This window comes from Anser brachyrhynchus, assembly GCF_964034855.1.
Source record: "Anser brachyrhynchus genome assembly, chromosome: W".
In the NCBI taxonomy this organism is placed as follows: Eukaryota; Metazoa; Chordata; class Aves; order Anseriformes; family Anatidae; genus Anser; species Anser brachyrhynchus.
Window position 1 is genome coordinate 16,046,984 of NC_137704.1, and position 27,545 is coordinate 16,074,528.

General features: G+C 46.9%; 3 protein-coding genes and 1 long non-coding RNA gene across 4 annotated transcripts in view; 2 read left to right on the forward strand and 2 right to left on the reverse strand.

Annotated features, from left to right (window-relative positions):
• LOC308184769 (uncharacterized protein) overlaps positions 1-26,933 on the forward strand; it is a 104,530-nt gene extending 77,597 nt beyond the window's left edge. The window contains exon 2 of the mRNA XM_080572297.1: positions 26,526-26,933. The gene's annotated coding sequence lies outside the window, so the exon portion shown is untranslated. The remainder of the gene's footprint in view (positions 1-26,525) is intronic.
• Positions 1-27,545, reverse strand: part of LOC308184723 (uncharacterized protein) — a 324,716-nt gene that overhangs the window by 234,171 nt on the left and 63,000 nt on the right. The window lies entirely within an intron of this gene.
• Positions 1-27,545, forward strand: part of LOC308184910 — a 127,300-nt gene that overhangs the window by 91,875 nt on the left and 7,880 nt on the right. The gene's annotated exons all lie outside the window — the stretch shown is intronic.
• The window catches only part of LOC308184748 (uncharacterized protein), a 435,815-nt gene that overhangs the window by 89,590 nt on the left and 318,680 nt on the right, over positions 1-27,545 (reverse strand). The window lies entirely within an intron of this gene.

Genomic DNA, 27,545 nt, shown 5'->3' on the forward strand with positions numbered 1-27,545 from the left:
ATCTAGGGACTATTTTGCTTTCGAATGGGAGGACCCAGACACACATAGAAAACAACAGCTGAGGTGGACAGTTTTGCCTCAGGGTTTTACAGAATCCCCAAACTTGTTCGGGCAAGCCTTAGAGCAAATTTTACAAGAACATAATAGGATACCGGGTACAACAATGATTCAATATGTGGATGATCTGCTAATAGCAGGGAAAGATGAGGATGCCCTAAGGCAAGCTAGCATTAGCCTGCTGAATTTTTTGGGGTCACGGGGATTAAAAGTGTCTAAGTCAAAATTGCAGTTTGTAGAAGAGAAAGTGAAATATTTGGGTCATTTGTTAAATAAAGGGACAAAAGGATTGGATCCTGAAAGGGTTAAAGGAATTCTAGGGATAAAAGCCCCAGCTACTAAAAGGCTGGTACGGCAATTGTTAGGGTTGACCGGATACTGTAGACAATGGATAGAAGATTACAGTCGAAAGGTTAAATTTTTATATAACAAGCTGAATAAGGATGGATTACTCAAATGGACAAAAGAAGATGAGGAGCAATTAGAAAAATTAAAGGAAGAGCTTGTGCATCCACCAGTTTTAAGCTTCCCAGAGCTAAAGAAACCATTCTTCTTGTTCGTAAATAGTACAGAGGGAACTGCTTACGGCGTGCTTGCCCAAGAGTGGGCAGGCAGTAAAAAACCTGTGGCCTATTTATCTAAATTATTGGACCCCGTTAGTAGGGGTTGGCCCAGCTGCTTGCAGGTAGTGGTGGCAGCTGCCCTATTAGTGGAGGAAGCTCAAAAGATTACATTCGGGGGAGAAATCAGAGTTATATCCCCCCACAATATATGTGGGGTGTTGCAACAGAAAGCTGAAAAATGGATTACAGATGCAAGGCTGCTAAAATATGAGGGAATTTTAATATCTTCACCCAGATTAACATTAGAAACAACCTCAGTACAGAACCCCGCCCAATTCCTTTATGGTGAACCGAGCGAGCAGCCTGAACATAATTGCCTTAGAAATATAGAAGAGCAGGTAAAATTGAGACCTGATTTGGAAGATGTGGAGTTACCCTTAGGGGAACAGATATATGTAGACGGATCCTTGAGGGTAGTTGAAGGGAAAAGAAAATCGGGATATGCATTGGTTAATGGAAAAACATTCGAGGTAATAGAATCAGGCCCTTTGAGCCCGAGCTGGTCAGCACAGGCCTGCGAGCTATATGCAATGCTAAGAGCCCTGAAATTGCTGAAAGATAAAAGTGGAACAATATACACGGATTCTAAATATGCATATGGAATAATCCATACCTTTGGAAAAATATGGGAAGAAAAGGGACTAATTAATTCTCAAGGGAAAGGGCTGGTTCACGAGGAGTTAATTACCCAAGTGCTACAAGCTGTAAGGGAACCAAAAAACATCGCTGTGGTACATGTCAAGGGACATCAGAAGGGAACAAGCCCTCAAATTAGGGGAAACAATTTGGCAGACCAGGAGGCCAAACGGGCAGCACTCATGTGTGTATATGAGGTGACAAAAAGGGCTGATTGCCCGAGCTGTGGAAAGGGGGAGGATTTGAAGAAATTTCCATGCTATGATTGCTGGAGTGAATGGGGAGTTGATGGGATTGAATGCAATTGTTCTGAGGAAGAGAGCCCGCCTTATAAAAACTGCTACAAGTGCGGGCCGGCTAACTCCCTGTGGTCAAATGAACCCATTCCCCTCCCCCTGCTCTGTTTCACTACCACAGAAAAGGACAAGATGACTCAGATGGGGATTCGAGAAAACAATAAAGGGAAATGGGTGCTGCCTGATGGACGGGAAGTGTTACCAAAATCAGTAGCTATGAGGGTGCTACGGAGATTTCATGAACAGACGCACTGGGGTACTCAGTGGGATCAATTTGCCACATATTATATGTGTATAGGGATTTATAATATAGCAAAGAGGATCATAAATGATTGCATAACTTGTCGGAGGGTAAATGCTCAACACATGAGAAAAAGGGTCCCGGGAGGAGGATGAGAATTGGCACATCGGCCTTTTGCAAAGATTCAATTGGACTTTACTGAACTTCCAAAAACGGGGCGATATAGATACTTATTAGTTATTGTAGACCACCTCACAAACTTTGTTGAAGCATTCCCTACGGCAAGGGCCACAGCTCAAACCGTGGTAAAGATATTATTAGAAAACATCATACCTAGATACGGGGTAATAGAAACAATTGACTCTGATCGGGGACCACACTTTGTGTCAAAGGTATCCCGAGACACGATGAAGGCTCTGGGAATTAAATGGGAATATCACACTCCCTGGCATCCTCAGAGTTCAGGAAAGGTAGAACGAATGAATGGAGAAATTAAAAAACAACTTACTAAGCTCATGTTAGAAAAAAAAGACTTCTTGGATAAAATGCTTGCCGTTAGTCTTGTTAAACATACGTACTAAACCCAGGGCTGACCTGGGAATCTCACCCTTTGAAATGCTATATGGCATGCCTTATGATTTAGAGGTACCTCTTGATCACCCTCGTTTACAAGATGATAAAATCAGGCCCTATCTAATACAGCTAATGAACCGGAGAAGGGAATTACAGAGGAAGGGTTTAATCGCACAGCGCCCCCCGTTGGACATGGCAGTACATAACATACAGCCAGGTGATAAAGTTTTGGTCAAAACATGGAAGGAAGTTTCACTGACACCACAATGGGAAGGTCCCTATGTTGTTTTGCTCACTACAGAAACTGCCGTTCGAACTGCGGAAAAGGGATGGACACACGCCAGTTGTATTAAAGGACCGATCCATGACGAAAAGTGGGAGATTGCTCCAGGAACTGAGGATCTGAAGCTCACCCTGCGACGGACCCGATAAGTATCGTGGGTTAAGGCAAAGGCCCTCCCCTGAAGAACACTACTGCTGCCGAGAAGAACTAAAACCTCGTAGTTAGTCGCAACCCAACTGACGAGCAAGGCAGAGGAGTGAATTAGTGGGGAAAGATGGGTCTCGGTCATTCCTATTGGTATTTGGGGGTCCTCGCAGTAATCACCTCCTGCATAGCGACTCAACACCACCCACACCAGCCTTTCCAGTGGAGTCTGATAAGAGGGGAAGACACCACTATGGTACAACAAATCATTATGGCTGGTGCCCCCAGTTTTAAGACAGACCTTTGCAAAATAACAACTGTAAAACCGTGCAATAATCGATCAGATTTCTATCTTTGTCCAGCCTCCCATCCAGGAAAAGGTTACTGTAATGTCCCAGCTCAGTATTTTTGCGCTTCCTGGGGATGTGAGACTATTGCCTCAGCATGGAATTCAGGTGGGGGGAAAGACAAATATTCAGCTGTCCAATTTGGACCTAAGGGCTGTGTAAACCGCAGAGTAACAAGGTGGATACGTGGGGATCCCCTCGTTGGGGGAAACTGCACGTTTTTATGGATAAATGTAACTAACCCTACGGATCAGGGATGGATTTTTGGAAAAACTTGAGGAATACGATATTATGAGCATGGAGGCGACAGAGGAGGATTTATTCTAATTAAGAAAAATAGGCCAACAGAGGCACCGCGACCCGTGGGGTCCAACCGAAGTTTGGGACCACTTTATACGGTGCCCCGCTTCACACAGTCTAGCAAAAGCATGAGTACGACCGAAACAGCACCCCCTTTGGCCCAATTCCCCAGTGTTACCGAGGGAGATATGGTTGCCCCTATAAACGGTATGTGGAAAGTCATAAATGCTAGCTTCCAAGTGCTCAGTCAAACCAACCCGGATATAACAAGAGGGTGTTGGCTGTGTGTTGGTATTAGGCCTCCGTACTACGAAGCAGTAGGGGATATGGGGACCCCTGAATACTCGAACGAAACTAGTCCCTACAAATGTAGCTGGGGACAGGAGATTGGGATAACACTAACTCAGGTCACGGGAAAAGGTAGATGTGTGGGGACAGTCCCAAATGGGAAGAGGGATTTATGTGATATTACTGAAAATGGGCATCAGTCACATAATTGGTTAATTCCTGCAAAGAACACTAGATGGGTATGTTCGTCTTTGGGGGTAACACCATGTCTATCTTTAAAATTGTTCAACTCGTCTCATGATTTTTGTGTACAGGTAGTAATTATACCTAGGGTTCTTTACCATTCTGAGGAATATATGTACATTCAACATGCTATGGCAAAAAACCGCTTAAGGAAGAGAGAGCCTATTACGGCTGTTACTTTAGCCACTCTGATGATTCTGGGGGCTGCAGGAGCCGGAACTGGAATTACCTCTCTGGTAAAACAAAGCCAAGAATTTACCTCTCTACGCAGTGCTGTAGATGAGGATTTGGCCCGTATCGAGCAATCTATATCAGCTTTAGAGAAATCTGTGCGATCCTTATCTGAAGTAGTACTACAAAATCGTAGGGGATTAGATCTGATTTTTCTACAACAAGGAGGATTGTGTGCAGCCCTACGAGAGGAGTGTTGTGTATATGCTGATCATACTGGAGTGGTAAGGGACACAATGACTAAATTGAGAGAAGGGCTAGAAAAACGAAAAAGGGAAAATGAAGCCCACCAGAATTGGTATGAATCCTGGTTTAATTACTCACCTTGGCTCACTACACTGCTGTCAGCTATAGCAGGACCTTTGTTGCTGCTCATATTAACACTAACTTTTGGACCATGTATATTCAATCGAGTAATCGCGATTGTAAAAAACCGATTAGAGGCAGCTCACCTTATGCTTGTGCGTGCGAAATATGAATCTCTTGAACAGGAGGAGGATGACGCAGAAACTTTAATATTGAGCAAACAAGTGTTTCAAAAATTCATCAATGAACAAAATATGTTAGAAAAAGAAAAAGGAGGGATTGTGATAAATTAGCGGGTGTTTGTTCATTGTCTTTAAAAGGAATTCAGAGAATCTGCTGAGAAGGTTTTGCAATTTACGACCTTGTTAAGGGGGAAGACTAAGCAAGTAGATAGTGGGGAGGGGGTGTTGGATAAACGTCCTTGGTAAAACAAAGACTCTGTGAAATACTGTTTGCTGCTTTACTACCCTTGAACACGAGCACAAGGCATGATCATTGAAAGAAACACAACGAACTGCGCAGCTTCAGAAGATTCAACAAGTCCTGACAAGCTGAAACTTGGATGCTATAAAACGGCGACACTGAAAAGGGAAAGTTGCGTGCTGTGATGGAGCGGAGACTCCCCAGCCGCCCAGCGCTGTTTTGCTTGTACCTGCTTACTTAATTAATAAATTATCTTCGATAGACCAGAAAATTGCGTGGTCTCGCTTATAACACATCCCATGGGAGGGACCCCACGTTGGAGTAGGGGAAGAGAGTGACCGTGAAGGAGTGGCGGAGACAAAGTTTTATGGACTGACCACAGCCCCCATTCCCCATTCCCCTACGCTGCTCAGGGGGAGGATGTAGAGGATGGGTGGATGGGAAGGAAGATGTTTTTAGTTTGATTTTAGTTCCTCACTGTTCTAGTCTGCCAGTTATCTTCTCTGCCAGTTATCTATCTCTGTTATCTGCCAGGATCTTTCCTCTGTTTCTCACTTCTCTAGCTTGTTAGTAATAGGCAATAAATCTTACTGTCTCCCTACTCTGAGTCTGTTCTGCCCGTGACGATAATTGCTGAGCGATCTCCCTGTCCTTATCTCAACCCTTGAACCCTTTTCATCGTATTTTTCTCCCCCTTTTACTTTGAGGGGGGGAGGGAGACAGCAGTTGTGGTGGAGCTCAGCTGCCCTCCTGAGTAAAACCACCACAGGGAGAGGGTGAGTGAACGGTTGAGTGGTGCTTAGCTGCCGCCCGGGTTAAACCACTACAGTGGGAAACTGGGAAACGGGATGGAGAAGGGGGGACTCTCGTTATGAAGATGTCTGTCCTCCCAAACAACTACTATGCGTATTGAGGCCCTGCTTCAGGGATGTGGCTGAACATCACTCATTGATGGGAAGTAGAGAATAATAGTTTTTCTCTTTCTGTGCTTCCGCGTGGTTTTTGCTTATTGTTTTTCTTTTCCCCCTTTCTTTTCCCTTTAATTAAATTATCCTTATCTCAACCCATAAGCCTTTTTTCTTTTTTTTTTTTTTTTTCCTTTCAGGCATACTTTCCTCTCCCCCCTCTTCTGAGGAGGAGAGGAAGTGAGAGAGTGGTCGTGGTGGAGTTCAGCTGCCCAGCGAGGTAAAACCACCAGAGTATGTGATATATTCATCCTGCAGACAACTAAAGCACTGTGAATCACACATTCGACACTCCGCAAAAGAAAACCTAAAAACAAGTCTAATCCTTTGGGTCAGGCAAGATTCCACAACGTCGAGTGAGAATTATCTTCAAAGGATTTCCACAAAGAAGATGGAGCCAGGCTCTTCTCAGTGGTGCCCAGAGCCAGGACAAGAGTCAATGGGCACAACCCAGAACACAAGAGGTTCCATCTGAACATCAGAAAGCACTTCTTTACTGTGCGGTTGACTGAGCACTGGCACAAGTGTCCCAGAGACGTTGTGGAGAAGCATGCCACAGCAGGCACACCTTGCAGTGGTCATGGATAAGGCCTTGTGGGAATACCTCAAAGCACTCATAGCTGTGTCCATGACACAGCAGGTGTCAGAAGGGACCTCTTGAAGGGACTGGGGCTGATGGAAAAGGCCATGCCAGAGCAGGTACACCCTGAAGTGGCTGTGGATATGTCCACAACACAGAAGGTAGAATGTGGTTCATGAATAAGGCCAGGCCAGAACTAGTACACCTCTAAGGGACTGTGGCCAATGGACAAGCCCAGGCTGGAGCAGGGGTGAGGTGAGGAGTTCACTGCAATGTTAAGTCCCAAGCGGACCAAAGGGATATTCCATACCATATGACATCATGCTCGTCAATAAAAGATGGGGGGAAAGAAGAAGGAAGGAGGGATGTTTGGAGTAATGACTTTGTCTTCTCAAGAAACATTACGTGTGATGGAGTCCTGCTTTCCTGGAAATGGCTGAACATCTGCCTGCTGATAGGACGTAGTGAATGAATTCCTTCTTTTACTTTGCTTGCGCACATAGTTTTTTTTGCTTCACTCAAGCTATCTCAACCCATTTCTATCTTTTGCACTTAAAGTTCTCTTCCATCCTGCTGGTGTGTGTGTGTGTGTGTGGGGCAGCTATGTGGTGCTTAGCTGTTTACTGGGGTTAAACCACAACAACGTTTCTTCCAGAAACCTCACAAAAAGACATACACAGAAATTAGCTATCAGTTTTTCATGCCGTGAAAGTATTCTTCATCTCTCTCTCTCTCTCTCTCTCTCTCTCTCTCTCTCTGTCTCTGAAGCCCTTTGGGAGGAGTTAAAAGCAATTACATGGTCAATCCAGTTAGAAAGCCTTGCCAAAACTGATCCTAAAAGACTGAGGTATTCCTGATTCCACACTTAGAATCATGGAATCATAGAATGGTTTGTGTTGGAAGAGACCTTAAAGATCATCTAGTTCCAACCCCCCTGCCATGGGTAGGGATACCTCCCACTAGACCAAGTTGCTCAAAGCCCCATCAAACCTGGCCTTGAACGCTGCCAGGGATGGGGCATTAACAGCTTCTCTGGACAACCTGTTCCAGTGCCTCACCACCCTCATAGTAAAGAATTTTTTCCTTATATCTAATCTAAATCTACGCTCTTGAAGTTGAAAACCATTACTCCTCATCCTATCACTACACTCCCTGATAAAGAGTCCCTCTCTTGCTTTCTTGTACACCCCCTTTAGGTACTGGAAGACTGCTATAAGGTCTCCCCAAAACTTTCTCTTCTCTAGACTGAACAACCCCAACTCCTTCAGCCTGTCTTCATAGGAGAGGTGTTCCAGCCTCGTGGCCCTCATCTGGACTCACTCTAATAGAATAGACAGCTTCATAGAATCATTAAGGTTGGAAAAGACCTCCAAGATCATCTGGTCCAACCATCACCCTACTACCAATGTCACCCACTAAACCATGTCCCTAAGCATCACGTCCAACCTCTCCTTGAACACCCTCAGGGACAGTGACACTACCACTTCCCTGGGCAACCCCTTCCAATGCCTGACTACTCTTTCTGAGCAGAGATATCTCCTAATTTCCAACCTAAATCTCCCCTGGCACAACTTGAGGCCATTCCCTCTAGTCCTATCAGTGGTTATCTGCGAGAAGACGCCGACCCCCAGCTCCCCATAGCTTCCTTTCAGGTAGTAGTAGAGAGCACTAAGGTCTCCCCTGAGCCTCCTCCAGACTAAACAACCCTGTTTCCCTCAGCCGCTCCTCATAAGACTTGTGTTCCAGGCCCTTCACCAGCTTCGTAGCCCTTCTCTGGACACGCTCCAAGGCCTCGATGTCCTTTTGTAGTGAGGGACCCAAAAATGAACACAGTACTCAAGGTGCGGCCTCACCACAGCAGAGTACAGGGGGACGATCACCTCCCTGGTCCTGCTGGCTACACTATTCCTGATACAAGCCAGGATGCCATTGGCCTTCTTGGCCACCTGGGCACACTGCTGGCTCATGTTCAGGTGAGTATCAATCAGCACCCCCAGATCCTTTTACTCCGCACAGCTTTCGAGCCACTCTCCCCCAAGCCTGTAGTGCTGCATGGGGTTGTTGTGACCAAAGTGCAGGACCTGGCACTTAGCCATGTTGAACCTCATCCCATTGGCCTCTGCCCATCGATCCAACCTGTCCAGGTCCCTCTCTCTGCAGGGCCTTGCTACCCTCCAGCAGATTGACATTTCCCCCCAACTTGGTATCATCTGCAAACTTACATGAGGTTGCACTCAATCCCCTCATTCAAATCATCAATAAAGATGTTAAAGAGGATAGGCCCCAACATCGACCCCTGGGGAACACTACTCGTGACCGGTCGCCAGCTGGATTTCACTCCATTCACCACTACTGTCTTGGCCCGGCCGTCCAGCCAGTTTTTAACACAGCAAAGAGTGTACCTGTCCAAGCCATGGGCTGCCAGCTTATTCAGGAGAATACTGTGGGAGACCGCGTCAAAGGCCTTGCTGAAGTCTAGGTAGACTACGTCAACAGCCTTTCCCTCATCCACCAGGCGGGTCACCCGGTCATAGAAGGAGATGTGGTTGGTCAGGCAGGACTTGCCTTTCATGAGCCCATGCTGACTGGGCCTGATCCCCCAGTTGTCCCGCATATGCTGTGTGATTGCATTCAAGATGACCTGTTCCATCACCTTTCCTGGCACCGAGGTCAGGCTGACAGGCCTGTAGTTCCCCGGGTCCTCCTTATGACCCTTCTTATAGATGGGCATCACATTAGCAAGCTTCCAGTCATCCGGGACCTCTCCAGATGACCATGATCGCTGATAGATGATGGAAAGTGGCCCAGCAATCACATCCGCCAGCTCCCTCAGCACCAGGGGTGGATCCCCTCTGGCCCCAAGGACTTGTGACAGTCCAGGTGGAGCAGCAGGTCTCTAACTGCTTCCACCTGAACTGTGTGGGGGGGTTTCTTCTGCTTTTCCTTATCCTCAGTAGTCATGTTCCCCCCTGCGTCCAGTAAAGGATGGAGATTCTCCTTGGCCCTCCTCTTGCCGTTAATATATTTATAAAAACATTTTTTGTTATCCTTAACCATAGTGGCCAGGTTGAGCTCGTACTGGGCTTTAGCCTTCCTGATTTTTTTCTCTGCATATGCTGGCAACTTCCTTGTACTCTCCCCGGGTTGCCTGTCCCTTCTTCCACCGGACACTCTCTTTTTCTCCCAGACACTCAGCAAAAGTTCCTTGTTCAGTCACGTGGGTCTTCTTCCCTGCCGGCTCATCTTACGGTACATGGGGACGGCCTGCTCCTGTGCCTTTAAAATTTCCTTCTTGAGGAGCATCCAGCCTGCCTGGACCCTGCTGCCCATCAGCCCTGACTCCCAAGGGACCCTCCCTACCAGTGTCCTGAACAATTAAGAGGTCCATGACCTTCTTGTGTTGGGGACCCCAGAGCTGGATACGGTACTCCAGGTAGGGTTTCACGAGAGCAGAGGGGGAAAATCACCTCCCTCGACCTGCTGGTCATGCTTCTTTTGATGCAGCCGATATGGTTGGCTTTCTGGGCTGCAAGCACACATTGCTGGCTCATGTTGAGCTTCTCATCAACCAACATCCCCAAGTCCTTCTCCTCAGAGCTGGTCTCAATCCATTCTCCACCCAGCTTCTATTTGTGCTTGGGATTGTCCTGGCCCAGGTGCAGGACCTTGCACTTGGCCTTGCTGCATGGGCCCTCCAGGGCTTTGCCCCATGGGACTCTACCAAGCTGTTGTGTTTTAACCCGGCCAGCAGCTAAGCACCACACAGCCGCTGGCTCACCCTCCCCCCTCCCTCTCTGAGATGGGGGAGAGAATCAGAAAGAAATGAAAGACTGTGGGTTGAGATAAAGACAGTTTAGTAGGACAGAAAAGAAAGGAAAATAATAATAATAATGATGACAATAGTACTACTACTAATAATGTGTAAGAAACAAGTGATGCACGATGCAATTGCTCACCACCCGCTGACCGATGCCCAGCCTATCCCCGAGCAGCCGGCCCCCCCCCCCCCGGCCAGCCCCCCCATATTAATTGTTCAGCATGACATGAGATGGTATGGAATACCCCTTTGGCCCGTTTGGGTCAGCTGTCCTGGGTCTGTCCCCTCCCAGCTCCTGCTGCACCCCTAGCCTGCCTGCTGGCAGGACAGAGCGAGAAGCCTAAAAGTCCTTGGCTTGGTGTAAGCACTGCTCTGCAACAATTAAAACATCAGCATGGTATCAACATTATTCTCATCCTAAATCCCAGACACAGCACCCTACCAGTTACTAGGAGGAAAATTAACTCTATCCTAGCCGAAACTGGGACGCAAGCAGATCCCTGAGGAGGCCAAAGTCTGCTCTCCTGAAGTCCAGGGTAGTGAGCTTGCTCTTCTCCCTCCTCGGTGCTCTCAGGATCGTAAACTGCACCATTTCATGGTTACTGCAGCCAGCACTGCCCTTGAGCTTCACGTTCCCCACCAGCCCCTATTTGTTGGTGAGAATGAGGCCCAGCACAGGACCTCTCCTCGTTGGCTCCTCTATCACTTGGAGAAAGAAGTCATCATTAGTGCATTCCAGGATTGCCTGTGCCCTCGTGTGCTGTCCCTCCAACAGATATTGTTGCCTGTAAAAAGTTCAGATTCGTTACCCGTTGTGCAATACACGAATTTGCACACTAGGTTGGGATATTGGTTATTTCAGAATTGCACAAGTCTGGGTAGCATGTGGTTTCCCGGTAAGATGGCACACCTAAAGATTTTCTGCACCACACTTTATGCAATTTCTTATCACTACATTTACATGTTAGTACAATCCTCTAACTTCTAATTGGTTACATAGTTAGCATACTGCTGACATGACAGAATCATTCTGTGCATCCTCAGAGGAGCAGGGTCTCTCAGCCTAGGGACGTGATTTTTGCTATTATAATGAGGATAGTTCACAGATAGCTCACATTAGAATACTCTTATCTTTGTTTTCCAGCCAATTATTCTTAACAAGTTGATTAGTAGCACACTCAAGGGCATATGTGTCAGATGTTTCCCTACTTTTTAAACATTTATTTATTTATTTATTTATTTATTTTTAAAGACAGAACTCTCTAGGACCTGGTTTAGAATTCACTGAATGTGAAAGTCAAGTTCTCTAATATGCATTTTACCAAGAGCAAATAAAAGGAGAACTTAGGCTGCTTCCCTCCCCGCTTCCAAGCCCCAGCAGCCTGAAGCAGCATGCATACATGATTTGAAGGCACCATGGAACAAAACCCTTCAGGAATCCCAGGTTCGAGAGACCAGGCTGAATGGCTAGAGCAAGGAAGACGTGCCTTTGGTGGAAGAGGACCAGGTCACAGAATATTTAATCAAACTGGACATTTGCAAGTCCATGGGCCCTGATGGGATGTACCCACAAGTGCTGAGGGAGCTGGCAAATGTGATTGCAAGGAAACTTTCTATAATTTTTGCTTGATCATGGAAACTGGGAGAAGTGCTCAAAGACTGGAGGAAAGCAAATGTCCCTCCTAGGGCAAGAAGGAAGACTCAGGGACCTACAGGCCCATCAGACTCACCTTGATCCCTAGGAAGGTGATGGAACAGCTAATCCTGGTGTGGAATAATTGCTGGAGGTGACTCATTGAGACTAAAGGTATGTCAACATCTTAAGAGAAGGTTCAGCGTTGAGGAAACTTCCAGGTTGAGTTGCGGCAGATATGCAAGGAATCTGTTCCATGATAGTTCCCTCGGCAACACAACCTGCAACCTTAGATTTTGGCAACACCAGGGAAGCTTGGTGTGCTGACTCTGAGAGAAATAGCACGGAGGGTGGAGCGGAGTGAAGACACCGTGGCCAGGCTCTGTGATATCGCCGCAGGGATGGAGAACTTGATGGTACTGTGGAACTCACAGATCGCATGGCCAGCCCTGAGCAGAACTGATAACAAAATCACGTCCTCTGGGTGAACTTTGCTCATTATAACCTCATTATAAAGCCAAAATATACCTTCATCCCAAATTCTACCCGCCTCCAAGGTGCAACCACCCCTCACTGAGCATGCACTCTGAATTTCTCTGAGCCTATACCTTTAAAGCAAAAGCCAGAAAATTTTATACCAATCATAATGAAGATACGTATGGCTAGGGTCACTCAAGCTCCACCTAAAAGTTAGAAAATAGTATAAAAATGGATCAAGAGAGGAAAAAGTTTAAGGAAGATACCATTGCAGACAAGTTGGGAGGACATCGCTGACCTTGGGGAATGAAGGCTGAACCTCGGTACGGACTGAACCTCTCTCCCCCCCCCCCCCCCCCCCCCCCAGGGACGCCTGTTCGGTGAGATTCAAACCCTCGATTATACTGAGTGCTTCCCCGGGAAACCTAACATTCTCTATAGAGTTGTTTCATAAGTTAACTTTTTTGTAGTTGGTTGTGTTAGTCCTATTCTTGGTATTTGCACGTGCTTTGCAGACTGTATTTATCACCGGCAGTCCAAAAGAACCTGTACTCCTGTTGCTTCAATAAACTACACCAGTCATTAATCTAGTGATTAGTCATTAATCAACTGAAGGTGTATTGCGCTATTTGTGCATCTCTGATCATGGCAATTCAATAAATTGAATGCGACCGGACTTTAGTGCTGAATTGGGCATCACTCAGAACCTAAGCCCAGCCTCCCCCAGCCCCTCTGATATCTGAAGACAAGCTGGAACGCAAGGGGGTTTAGGTCCTGCCAAACTTCCTTACCCTTTAACAGAACACCTCGTGACCATTTCCAGGCACATGAAGGACAAGAAAATCACCAGGAGCAGTCAGCATGGATTCACTGAGGGAAAATCATGCCTGACCAACCCGATAAGCTTCTACAATGAAATCACCAGCCTGTTGGATGAGGGGGGAGCAGTGGGTATTGTCTTGCTGGACTTCAGGAAGGCCTTTGACACTGTCCCCCATAAGATCCGCATTCAGAAGCTGTTGACGTATGGGCTCGATGAGATAATAGTGAGGTGGATCAAAAACTGTCTCAAGGGACCGACACAGAGGGTAGTGATCAGTGGTGCAAAGTCTAGTTGAATACCAGGAACTAGGAGAGTACCCTAGGGGTCAATACTGGGTCCAGTCTTGTTTAACATCTTCATTAACTATCTGGATGATGGGGCAAAGTGCACCCTAAATAAAACCACGGATGACGTGAAACTGGGGGGAGCGGCTGACTCACCAGAGGGCCGCGCAGCCATCCAGAGGGACCCTGACAGGCTGGAAAGGTAAGCTGACAAAAATCTTAGCAGTTCAACAAGGACAAGTGTAGAGTTCTGCACCTGGGGAGGAACAAACCCAGGCCCTGGTGTGGTGGCTTTACCGTGCTAGGCAGCTGAACACCACAACCGCTATCTCACTCCCCCTCCTTAGAAGAGGAGGGGAAGAAGTAAAGGAAAGAACAACTCACGGGTTGAGATAAGGATAATTTAATTAAAGGGAAAAAATAATTATTAAGGAAAGATTATTATTAATTAAACAATTTAACTAAAGGGAAAAAAGGGAAAGGGGAAAAGGGAGGGGGAAAGGGAAAAAAAAACAAAGCAAAACTAGTAAAGGCTATGTGGAAGTGCAGAGGAAAGAAATTACTCTCTTCTTCCCACAAATGAGCGATACTTGACCACGTCCTTGAAGCAGAGCCTCAACGCACATAGCCGGTGTTGGGAGGACAGAAGTTTTCACAACGAGAGCCCACCCCTCCCCTCTTCTTCCTTTTTCCACCTTTTATCGCTGAGTGTGACATCATATGGTATGGAATATCCCTTTGGTTGGTTTAGGTCAGCTGCCCTGGTGATGTTCCTTCCTCACTTTTTTGCCCACCCCCTAGGAGGGTTAGAGAGAGTCCTGATGCTGTGCCAGCACTGCTCAGCAGCAGACACAACACTGGTGTGGTACCAGGGCTGTTCTAGCTACAAGTGCAGAGCACAGCACTGTCTGGGCTGCTTCAGGGAAAATTAACATCCCAGCCAGACCCAGTAGAGCTGGTACATGCTGGGTCCAGCCAGCTGAAAAGCAGCTCTGCGGAAGAGGACCTGGGGGTCCTGGTGGGCACCAAGTTGAACATGAGTCAGCAATGTGCCCTTTCTGCTAAGAAGGCTAAGAGTATTCTTGGCTGCATTAGGCAAAGTATTGCCAGCAGGTCGAGGGAGGTGATCCTTCCCCTCTACTCAGAATTGGTGAGGCTGCACCTGGAGTGCTGTGTCCAGTTCTGGGGCCCCCAGTACAAGAGGGACATGGACATACTAGAAAGAGTCCAACAAAAGCCCACCAGGATTAACAAGGGACTGGAGCACCTCTCCTATGAGAGAGTTGAGACTGTTCAGCCCAGAGGAGAGTAGGCTCAGGGAGGATCTTAATAAATGTCTACAAAAACTTGAGGGGAAGGTGCAATGAAGACAGAGCCAGGCTTTTTTCACTGGTGCCCAGTGCCAGGGCAAGAAGCAATGGGCACAAACTGGAACACAGGAAGTTCTGTCTAAACATCAGGAAGCACTTCTTTACCGTGTGGGTGGCAGAGCACTGGAATAGGTTGCCCAGAGAGGTTGTGGAGTCTCCCTCCTTGGAGATCTTCAAAAGCCACCTGGACATGGTCCTGGGCAACCTGCTCTAGGTGCCCCTGCTTGAGCAGGGGGGTTTTACCAAATGACCTCCAGAGGTCCCTTCCACCCTAAACCATTCTGTGATTCTATGATTAGACAACCAATACAGGCCTATGGAAAATGAGAATCACCATTCTTTAGTTCTCTCTCAGACAGGAACGTTGCTACCATAAATGTGACATAAGTGTGAGGCTATCTATCTAAGCATCACTGATTCACAGTTATTAACAAAACAATGCTATGTACTGCTATGAAGATAATTGCAGCTTGCAATACAGCAGTTATACACTATAGTATATACAAACCTAGTGAAGACAAACATTGTGTTCACTTAATTCAGCAGTACAAAACTAGCCCTGAAGCCCTGACATATTTTTTATTGTTTTTGAGATGCCAATATTTTTTTCCATAGAAGAAATAAAAAATTAGCATAGCTGCACATTGATTTTGCCCAAGGCAAAACCTGTTTAGCTGCTGAATATAATTATTGATATTTAACTGTATTCTTGAATTTCTAATTTCCAGTCATATTTAGAAAATCTATACTTCTTTAATTCCAGAAAACTTCATAATGCCAATTTTCACATTCATCCTGCTAGAACAACGCATTACTTTTCTGTGGATTGAGTAAATACAGCCATTTAGATGAACCGTACAACATTCTCTTAAGGGAGAAAGCTTTAATGATCCAAATGGCTCTGATGATCAGTTAGCTTTTAATCATCAGCAAAGACTTTAGCGGTAGTTTTAAACTGAAACATGAAACCTACACTACCACCACCCCCGCCACTTAGTATAGCTCAAAGCAAGTTAACAGAACTTCTCGTTGTTTTTCCATGTAGGCTTGAGGAAGGTGTCAGTCAAAAATTTTTAAAGGTACTTAATTGAAAATTAAGAAAATTAACTAAATTTTTCACAATCAAAGCTTTTTTATTTAAAAATGGCCTATATTTATGTGCCTTAAACTGGAATATCTGAAGCTTTAAAAAATGCTAATTCTCAGCTTTCAAAAACACATAAAATGCCTTATATAAGTAAAATTCACTTTAAAGTCTTCTGCCTGTATACATAGAATTTGAAGTGTTTTGCATATATTCCATAAATTCAAACGCTCTCACCCATGCCTACAGCATTTTTTGTTTGTTTTTGTTTGCTTGTTTTTGGCAAGTATGATTTGTATAGGGACAAGCCACCCCAAGCCACTTTTCCTCTACTCAGGATATGAGTAGAGTTGGTGCATTTCGTCTTTTGCTTCCTCTGATGAGAACGTACCTAAATACTACTTTGCAACTCCAATGCTGTACCTGCAAGCATCTTCATATTCACAAGCCTGAAAAATCTTTTAAAGATAGTAGTCTTGACCAATTGCAACTTAAATACTTCTAATAGAAGTGGACATGAAAAGTTATACCCTGGAAAACAAGATGCAGGCCAGGCTATCATAAATGATGTTTGACAGTTCAGTAAGGCTGAATACATGATCTTTTCACGTGTGATTAATGTCATTTTCCCACAATGCAAGGTACAATTTGTCCACTGGTTTGTTGATTGTTTTTTCTACCATCCCCATGTGTCCTGGTTCCAGTTAGGACAGAGTTAATTTTTCCTCATAGTAGCTGGTAGGGTGCTATGTTTTGGATTAGGATGAGAAGAGCGCTGATAACATGCTCATGTTTTAATTGTTGCAGAGCAGTGTTTACACCAGGCCAAGGACTTTTCGGCTTCTCGCTCTGTCCTGCCAGCAGGCAGGCTGGGGGTGCAGCAGGAGCTGGGAGGGGACAGACCCAGGACAGCTGACCCAAACTGGCCAAAGGGGTATTCCATACCATCTGACGTCATGCTAAACAATATATAGGGGTGGCTGGCCGGGGTGGGGGGCCGGCTGCTCGGGGATAGGCTGGGCATCGGTCAGCGGGTGGTGAGCAATTGCATTGTGCATCACTTGTTTCTTACACATTATTATTATTAATACTATTATCATTATCACTATTATTATTATTATTGTTATTATTATATTCCTGTCTTAATAAACTGTCTTTATCTCAACTCACCGGCTTCACTTTCCCGTTTCTCTCCCCCATCCCAGAGAGGGAGGGGGGAGGGTGAGCGAACGGCTGTGTGGTGTTTAGCTGCCAGCCGGGTTAAACCACAACACCATGTAATTCCGGAAAAAGTGTTCTCTGCATCATTCTGCAACTTCCTGAAATCCTCCAGTTCCACAGTAACCTGAGCAAGCTACCACTTCATCCAGAGAAAAGAAGGTCAGAGCAGGTACCACATAACAAAATCTACATATCTGCCTATATGTTCTCATAGGTCATCCAATTGGTTCTGGACCTGAATATATTCACTCAAATGCCAGAACCCCCTCCATCCTCTCTAGTTTCCAACAGGGTATCCAGAGATCATCCCAGGAGAGTATGTATATGACAAGAAAGGATGGAGGGGCACAAGCAATATCAGTACAATAAACTGCATCTATAACCCGACGTTATTTTTGAAACAGACAGCAGTTCAAAAGGAGAACTGTGTTCACACATAAGCAAGGGAAGCTCCTCATAACAGGAGGTGGCAAAATGGACAAAGGGAGAGGAAGTGGTGGACAAAAACACTATTGCATGTTAAACAATGAAGTCCTAACATCTTACATGATGAGCTGTAGAAATACAACACTGAGAACCTTAAAAGGTAGCTGATCTGATACAACAGAAAAAGGGGAAGCCGGTGAACGCAAAGTAACAGGTAACAAGATTAAAAAAAAATATATATCTTTACTCCACCATTTCCAGTGGCTGCAAGCACAACAGTAAGCAGCACATAACAAAATCAGAAAAACAGCGCGGTTCTTGAGAAATGAAGCTAAAACCAAGATGAGTATTTTGACTGACAGTTTAATAGGTGTACTGGGTCTGGCTGGGATGGAGCTAACTTTCTTGGCAGCAGCCCATACAGTGCTGTGCTCTGCATTGTAGCTGGAACAGCATTGGTATCACACCGATGTTTTCTCTGTTGCTGAGCAATGCTGCCACAGCATCAAGACTCTTCAGCCCCCCTCAAGAGCCAGCAGGCTGGGGGTGGGCAAGACTAGGGGAGGGGACATCACCAGGGCAACTGACCTAAACCGACCAAAGGGATATTCCATACCATATGATATCGCACTCAGCAATAAAAGGTGGGAAAAGGGGAAGGAGGGGGGAGGCTTTCATTACGAAGATGTCTGTCCTCCCAGACAGCCACTATGCGTATTGAGGCCCTGCTTCCCAGGATGTGGCCGAACATCACTCATCAATGGGAAGTAGAGTAACTGCTTTTTTCCATCTGTGCTTCTGCATGGCCTTTGCTTGTATTTTCTCTCTTCTTTTTCCCTTTAATTATCCTTAAATCAACCCGTGAGACTTTTTTTTTCTTTTCTTTCCAACATGCTTTCTTCTCCCCCTCTTCTTCTGAGAAGGGGGAGTGAGAGAGCGCTTATGGCAGGGTTCAGCTGCCCAGCAAGGTAAAACCACCACAGTAGGACAGAAAAGGAAGGGATAATAATAGTATATAAGGCAAGTGATGCGCAGTGCAATTGCTCACCAGCCGCTGACTGATGCACAGACAGTCCCCAAGCAGCAGCAGCCCTGTCGAACCAGCCCCAGCCAACTTCCCACAGTTTTATTGTGTAGCATGATATCACGTGTGGTGGTTTTACTCTGCTGAGCAGCTGAACTCCACCACAACCAGTCTCTCAGTCCCTCTCCTCAAAGAAAAAAGGGGAGAAAATATGATGGGAAGGGTTCAAGGATTGAGATAAGGGCAGGGAGATCACAATTACCGTCACGGGCAAAAAAAATTCAGCATAGGGAGATTAATGTAATTTATTGACTGTAACTGGCAGACTAGAACAGTGAGGAACTAAAATCAAACTAAAAACATCTTCCCCCCCATCCACCTATCCTCTACATCCTCCCCCTGAGCAGCGTAGGGGAATGGGGAATGGGGGCAGTCCATAACATTTCATCTCCGCCACTCCTTCACGGTCACTCTCTTCCCCTACTCCAACGTGGGGTCCCTCCCATGGGATGTAGTCCTTCCCAAACTGATCCTGCATGGACTTGCCAGAGGCAGCAGCTCTTCAAGAACTGCTCCAAATATGGGTCTGTACCATGGAGTCCATCCATTAGTAGCAAACTGCTCCAACATGGGTTGCCCGTGGGCGGCAGCGCCTGCCAGGTCACCTGCTCCTACGCGGGCTCCTCTCCACAGGCTACAGGTCCAGCCTGGAGCCTGCTCCTGTGGGGGCTCTCCATGGGCCTCAGCCTCCTTCGGGTCAGATCCACCTGCTCCACCGTGGGCTCCTCCATGGGCTGCAGAATGGAAATCTACTCCACCGTGGTACACCATGGGCTACAGGGGGACAACCTGCTTCACCATGGTCCTCTCCACAGGCCACAGGGGAACTTCAGCTCTGGCGCCTGGAGCACCTCCTCCCCCTCCTCCTGCACTGACCTTGGTGTCTGCAGGGCTGTTTCTCACTCCTCTCTCTCCCAGCTGCTGTTGCGCAGCAGTTTTTTTCCCTTTCTTAAATCTGCTCTGACGGAGGCGCAACCAACGTTGCTTATTGGCTCAGCTCTTGCCAGCGACAGGTTCCTTTTGGAGCCGGCTGAAACTGGCCCTTATCTAACATGGGGCAGCTTCTGGATTCTTCTCACAGAGGCCACCCCTGCAGCCCCCCTGCTACCAAGCCCATGCCACACAAAACCATTACAACGGTATGGAAGTTGGCCTTTGGCCAGTTTGGGTCAGCTGTTGTGGCTGTGCCCCTCCCACCCTCCTGTGCACCCCCAGCCTCTTTGCTGGCAGGGCAGCATGAGAAGCAGAAAAGTCCTTGGCTTAGTGTAAGCACTGCTCTGCAACAACTAAAACATCAGTGTGTTATCAGCATTATTCTCACCCTAAATCCAAAACACAGCACCATACCAGTTACTAGTAAGAAAATTAACTCTATCCCAGCCGAAACTAGGGCGATATTTTATTTTTAAAAGTACTGAAAACCCAGGAGGTGTAGCAAGTTCTAGTTCATTTTGTTGTGAAACTTATTTTTTTCCTGAAACAAAATCCAAGTATATCCACAAACCTGGGGAATTGGGGACAGCCAAAATTCACAATACAAAACAAAATTCTGGTTTCACTTTCTGAATTCCAAAATCCAGGCAAAACTTAACAGAAAAATTTGCCTAGGATGTCTTGCCTTTACTTGCTGTTATTCTTAAGAAATAAGAACCCAATTTTAATTATATTAGTTGTATTTTTAAAAAAACATAGGAAAACATTACTGCAAACAAGCACATAAACAAGACAGTTTATTCATGTAGCAATGAACAAACCATTAGCTGTCCCATGTTTTGCAACCTAAAAGAATCATCGCTGTTTTGGTAGACAAACCTTTCTCATAATGGTACATTTACACATGTAGAAAAATCTTACAAGGAAATAGTCTTAGGTCAGGACATTTGCCTTTAAAAAATGTAACAAACACTGCTTTTTCTTTTAAATAAAAATTGTTGTTTTGTCTTTCCAAACAACAGCTAAAGTAGAGGCCTGCTGCACCCATGAAAGTAGAAGCATACTAAGTAGAATTTAATATTAGTTTGCGTTGTGGGCATGCTGTTGTGGTTTAATCCAGCAGGCAGCTAAGCACCACACAGACATTCGCTTACTCCCCAACCCAGTGGGATGGGGGAGAGAACTGGGGAAAAAAAAAGGTTAAAATTGTGGGTTGAGATAAGGACACTTATTTAGGAAAGAAAGAGAGCTAAAAAGAAAAAAGAAAAGAATAAACAAATCAAGTGATGCACAACAAAATTGCTCACCACCAGCTGACTGATGCCCAGGCAGTCCACGACCAACGGTAGCCCCCACCACCCCAACCAACCCCAGTTTTATGTTTGAGCATGACATCATATGGTATAGAATAGCCCTTGGGTCAGTTTGGGTCAGCTGTCCTGGTTCCTTCCCCTCCCAGCTTCTTATATGCCCCCAGCCTATTTGCTGACAGGGCAGCATGAGGAGCAGAAAAGTCCTTGATTTAATATAAGCAATGCTCAACAACAACTAAAATATCAGAGTATTATTGCTGCTATTTTCATCCAAAACACAGCACCATACCAGTTACTATGGAGAAAACTAACTCTATCCCAGATGAAACCAGGACACATGCTATGCAAATGTTAACATTAGCTTGGTCAGAGCAGCCGGCCCCCCACCCCAGCTAGCCACCCCTATATATTGTTTAGCATGACGTCGGATGGTATGGAATACCCCTTTGGCCAGTTTGGGTCAGCTGTCCTGGGTCTGTCCCCTCCCAGCTCCTGCTGCACCCCCAGCCTGCCCGCTGGCAGGACAGAGCGAGAAGCTGAAAAGTCCTTGGCTTAGTGTCAGCACTGCTCTGCAACAATTAAAACATCAGCATGTTATCAGCGCTCTTCTCATCCTAATCCAAAACATAGCACCCTACCAGCTACTATGAGGAAAATTAACTCTGTCCTAACTGGAACCAGGACACCATGCCAAACTAATAAAGCTAGGGAGGTCATAAAGGCTTTACTGAAAGAAGTAATCCCACGTTTTGGAATACCAGAGGGACTCTCCTCAGACAATGGACCCTCATTTTATATATAGCAGTTCAAGAAATATTGAGAGCGTTACAGATTAGGTGGGATTTACATACTGCTTGGAGACCACAATTGAGTGGACAAGTAGAAAGAATGAATCAAACACTGAAAAAGCAGTTAACTAAAATTTGCCAGGAAGCTCAACTAAAGTGGCTGGAAGCCTTACCAATAGCTTTGCTGAGAATCAGGATAGCCCCCAGACCCAGCGAAAAGTTATCACAGTATCACAGTATCACACAGTATCACAGATTTCTAGGTTGGAAGAGACCTCAAGATCATCGAGTCCAACCTCCGACCTAACACTAAGTACTCCACTAAACCATATCGCTAAGCTCTACATCTAAACGTCTTTTAAAGACCTCCAGGGATGGTGACTCCACCACCTCCCTGGGCAGCCCGTTCCAATGCTTAATAACCCTTTCGGTAAAGAAGTTCTTCCTAACATCCAACCTAAAACTCCCCTGTCGCAACTTTAGCCCATTCCCCCTCGTCCTGTCACCAGGCACGTGGGAGAACAGACCAACCCCCACCTCTTTACAGCCTCCTTTAAGGTAACTGTAGAGAGCGATAAGGTCGCCCCTGAGCCTCCTCTTCTCCAGGCTGAACAATCCCAGCTCCCTCAGCCGCTCCTCGTAAGACTTGTACTCCAGACCCCTCACCAGCTTGGTCGCCCTTCTCTGGACTCGCTTGAGCACGTCCATGTCCTTCCTGTAGCGAGGGGCCCAAAACTGAACACAGTACTCGAGGTGCGGCCTCACCAGAGCCGAGTACAGGGGCACAATCACTTCCCTAGACCTGCTGGCCACACTGCTTCTTATGCAGGCCAGGATGCTGTTGGCCTTCTTGGCCACCTGGGCACACTGCTGGCTCATATTCAGCCGACTATCAACCAATACTCCCAGGTCCCTCTCGGCCAGGCAGCTTTCCAGCCACTCATCTCCCAGCCTGTAGCTCTGCTTGGGGTTGTTGCGCCCCAGGTGCAGGACCCGGCACTTGGCCTTGTTGAACTTCATACAGTTGACCTCAGCCCATCGCTCCAGCCTATCCAGATCCTCCTGCAGAGCCTTCCTGCCCTCGAGCAGATCGACACACGCACTTAGCTTGGTGTCATCTGCAAACTTACTGAGGGAGCACTGGACGCCCTCATCCAGATCATCGATAAAGATATTAAAGAGGACCGGCCCCAGTACCGAGCCCTGGGGGACACCACTAGTGACCGGCCTCCAACCAGATTTGACTCCATTCACCACAACTCTCTGGGCCCGGCTATCCAGCCAGTTTCTAACCCAGCGAAGCGTACGCCAGTCCAAGCCCCGAGCAGCCAGTTTCTTGAGGAGAATGTTGTGGGGAACTGTGTCAAAAGCCTTACTGAGGTCAAGGTAAACCACATCCACAGCCTTTCCCTCATCCACCAAGCGCGCCACTTGGTCATAGAAGGAGATCAGGTTCGTCAAGCAGGACCTGCCTTTCATAAACCCATGCTGACTGGGCCTGATCGCCTGCTTGCCCTGCAAGCGCCGCGTGATGACCCTCAAGATAATCTGCTCCATGAGCTTTCCTGGCACTGAGGTCAAACTGACAGGCCTATAGTTCCCCGGGTCTGCCCTGCGGCCCTTCTTATAGATGGGCGTCACATTGGCTAGCCGCCAGTCAACTGGGACCTCCCCCGATAGCCAGGACTGCCGATAAATGATGGTAAGCGGCTCGGCCAGCTCCTCCGCCAGTTCTTTCAGTACCCTCGGGTGCATCCCATCCGGCCCCATCGACTTGCGCACATCCAAGCTCCGTAGCAGGTCGCCAACCATTTCCTCATGGATAGCGAAGGCCACATCCTGCTCCCCATCCCCTTCCACCAGCTCAAGGCACTGGGTATCCAGAGAACAACCGGTATTGCCGCTAAAGACTGAGGCAAAGGCGGCATTAAGCACCTCAGCCTTTTCCTCATCCTTAGTAGCTAGGTTTCCCCTCGCATCCAGTAAAGGATGGAGATTCTCCTTAGTCCTCCGTTTCACGTTGATATATTTGTAAAAGGATTTTTTGTTGTCTTTAACGGCAGTAAAAGTTAGCCCATTTGAATTGCTATATGGCAAATGGAACCCTCTTTCCATTATTAGTGGAATTAGTGGAATTAGTGACAGACGGGAGTCAAAGACATGTAAGAGGGGAAGGCTGGGTCAGGCAATATTTGCTGCCTTTGTCTGCCGTGTTGTCCTCTCTCCATAGATATATAAGGCAGTGACTACCAATTCCATTGGATGTTGCGGTACACCCATTCCGACCTGGACATCAGGTGCTCATCCAAACGTGGAAAGATGAGCCTCCAAAGGAAAAGTGGAAAGGACCCTATACCGTCTTGCTCCACAGCTACACTGCAGTCAAAGTGGAAGGGATCAAACTGTGGATTCATTACACCCGCATAAAAGCAGCAGCACCAGAAGAGGAGAAGCGAGATATAACATCAGAAGGAGGAGCACAGAAATCTTCATGGCAAGTTGAACCAACTGAGGACTTGAAACTGCTGTTTAAAAGAACAAAATGAGGTGGGACACTGCATTGGGTTTACGTGGCAAGGTTTTAGTATCAGGGGGCCTGCAAGGGTTGCCTCTGTGAGAAGAATCCAGGAGCTGCCCCATGTTAGATAAGGGCCAGTTTCAACCGGCTCCAAAGGGACCCACCGCTGCCCAGAGCCAAGCCAATAAATGATGTTCTTTGCGCCTCTGTGAGAGCAGATTTAAGAAGGGGGGTGGGGGGGAAGTGCAGCACAAAAGCAGCTGGGAGAGTGAGGAGTGAGAAACAGCCCAGCAGACACCAAGGTCAGTGCAAGAGGAGGGGGAGGAGGTGCTCCAGGTGCCGGAGCTGAAGATCCCCTTTGGCGTGTGGAGAGGACCACGGTGAAGCAGGTTGTCCCCCTGCAGCCCATGGTGTACCACGGTGGATTAGACTTCCATGCTGCAGCCCATGGAGGAGCCCACGGTGGAGCAGGTGAATCTGCCCTGAAGGTGAGACAGGGAACGAGATAAAGGATGTTGATGTGCTGGGTCTGGCTGGGATGTTAACTTTCCCTGAAGCAGCCCAGACAGTGCTGTGCTCTGCACTTGTAGCTAGAACAGCACTGGTATCACACCAGTGTTGTGTCTACTGCTGAGCAGTGCTGGCACAGCATCAGGACTCTCTCTAACCCTCCTAGGGGGTGGGCAAAAAATGAGAAAGGAACATCACCAGGGCAGCTGACCTAAACCAACCAAAGGGATATTCCATACCATATGATGTCACACTCAGCAATAAAAGGCGGAAAAAGGAAGAAGAGGGGAGGGGTGGGCTCTCGTTGTGAAAACGTCTGTCCTCCTCTCGAACACCGGCTACGTGCGTTGAGGCCCTGCTTCAAGGACGTGGTCAAGCATCGCTCATTTGCAGGAAGTAGAGAGTAATTTCTTTCCTCTGCACTTCCACACAGCGTTTGCTTGTTTTGTTTTGTTTTTTTCCCTTCCCCCCCCCTTTTCCCCTTTCCCTTTTTTCCCTTTAGTTAAATTATTTAATTAATAATATTTTTTCCTTAATAATTATTTTTCCTTTAATTAATTATCCTTATCTCAATCCATGAGTTGTTTCTTTCCTTTTCTTCTTCCCCTCCTCTTCTGAGGAGGGGGAGTGAGAGAGTGGTTGTGGTGGAGTTCAGCTGCCTAGCAAGGTAAAACCACCACAGTCCTTTTTGGCGCCGAACGTGGGGCTCGAAGGGTTGAGACAACAATAGAATTGATTAAAACTCTTACAACTAACACACTTCCTTGCTAGTCACCATGTTCAGTGTCCTGTTAATATTTTCCTGTTAGATCATGTCTCATGTAATCCGTGTCATGTTCTCCTTTCTCCTCCATATGCGATCCGAGAGTGTGCTACAATCTGTGTTCGTTTTTTTTAATTTGCTGTGCTGTCAAGCACTGGCCTTGAGTTTAATCTGGCATTCAGGCTCTGCACTGTTATCATTTGGGTCTCATGGAAACGATCTTTTAGAAACTATTCAGAATTACACTGCCTTCCTTTCCTCATCTGGAAGTCAGTTTATGAATAATATCAGGAATGGTACCTCCTCCTTCTTTCACAGTGGGCTAATTACAACAGTTTCTGAGTTCTTTGAATATCCATGTATAACCCATATATTGCTATTTCTAATTCTGAATAACGGGTTTCCTCTTCTCTCTAAGGTTAATCGATTGTTTAGAAAGCTTACCCGGGAATTTGTCCCGAAACAGTCTGGTGGCAAGTGGCAAGGTGTGTGGGAGGATATAGGCAGGTACCCGTCACAGGTGTCTCCTCCAATAGTTTTGAACTTCACCCCTGAACAAGTGAAAAATCCTAAAAACCTGATAGAATGTTTGAGAGTCGTATGCCCTGACCCTGACAATGCCGGAGAATGACAGCTTGCAGCATTGTGCTGGGTCCTGGCTTACGCCTATCAAACACTATTTAATGCCATCCAGCACCCTGAAGGGAGGGAGGAGGTCTCTGAATCTGATGACCAGATAACACATGCTGTGGCTGACCCAGAGGACCAACCGTATCCTGGGGTGCATAAAGCATGGCACTGATATTCGGTCAAGGGAAGTGATTGTCCCGCTCTACTCTGTGGTGGTGCGGCCTCACCTCGAGTACTGTGTGCAGTTCTGGGCAGCACAGTACAAAAAGGATGTGAAACTCTTGGAAAGTGTCCAGAGGAGGGCTACGAAGACAGTGAAGGGCCTAGAGAGGAAGACGTATGAGGAGCGGCTGAGGTCCCTTGGCCTGTTCAGCCTGGAAAAGAGAAGGCTGAGGGGAGACCTCATCGCAGTCTACAGCTTCCTCGCGAGGGGGAGTGGAGAGGCAGGCGCTGACCTATTCTCCGTAATCACCAGTGATAGGACCCGCGGGAATGGTGTCAAGCTGAGGCAGGGGAAGTTCAGGCTAGACATCAGGAAGAGGTTCTTCACTGAGAGGGTTGTCGCGCACTGGAACCGGCTCCCCAGGGACATAGTCACGGCACCAAGCCTGTCGGAGTTTAAGAAGCATTTGGACTGTGCACTTAGTCACATGGTCTGAATTTTTGGGTAGACCTGTGTGGAGCCAGGAGTTGGACTTGATGATCCTTACGGGTCCCTTCCAACTCGGGATATTCTGTGATTCTAAGCCTGAAAACGAGCCTTCTCAAGGGAAGGCATGGGGGGGGGGGGGGATTTTAGTCTTGAGCTGAAGAAAACAAGGAGACCAGTAGCCTTGAGCTAACAAAAACTAAGGAGATAAGGCATGAAAACAAGAAGTGAGGGAAGTGGCTGAAGGAAAATTCCAGACTGACCCACAGTAATCTTTTGCTCATTAAGGGTGTTGTGGTTTTACTCAGGCGGGCAGCTGAGCTCCACCTCAGCCACTCTCTCACTCCCCCTCCTCAAAGGGAAAGGGGGAGAAAATATGATGCAAAGGGTTCAAGTGTTGAGATAAGGACAGGGAGAACGCTCAGCAATTATCATGATAGGCAAAACAGACTCAGCGTAGGGACATAATAAAATTTATTGCCTATTACTAGCAGGCTAGAGAAGTGAGAAACAAAGGAAAGAAACCAAAAACACCTTCCCCCCATCCACCCTCTTCTACCTCTTCCCCCGGAGCAGCGCAAGGGAATGGGGGCTGCAGTCAGTCTACAGTAATTCTCTTCCGCTGCTCCTTCTCAGTCACTCTCTTCCCCTGCTCCAAAGTGGGGTCCCTCCCACGGGATGCAGTC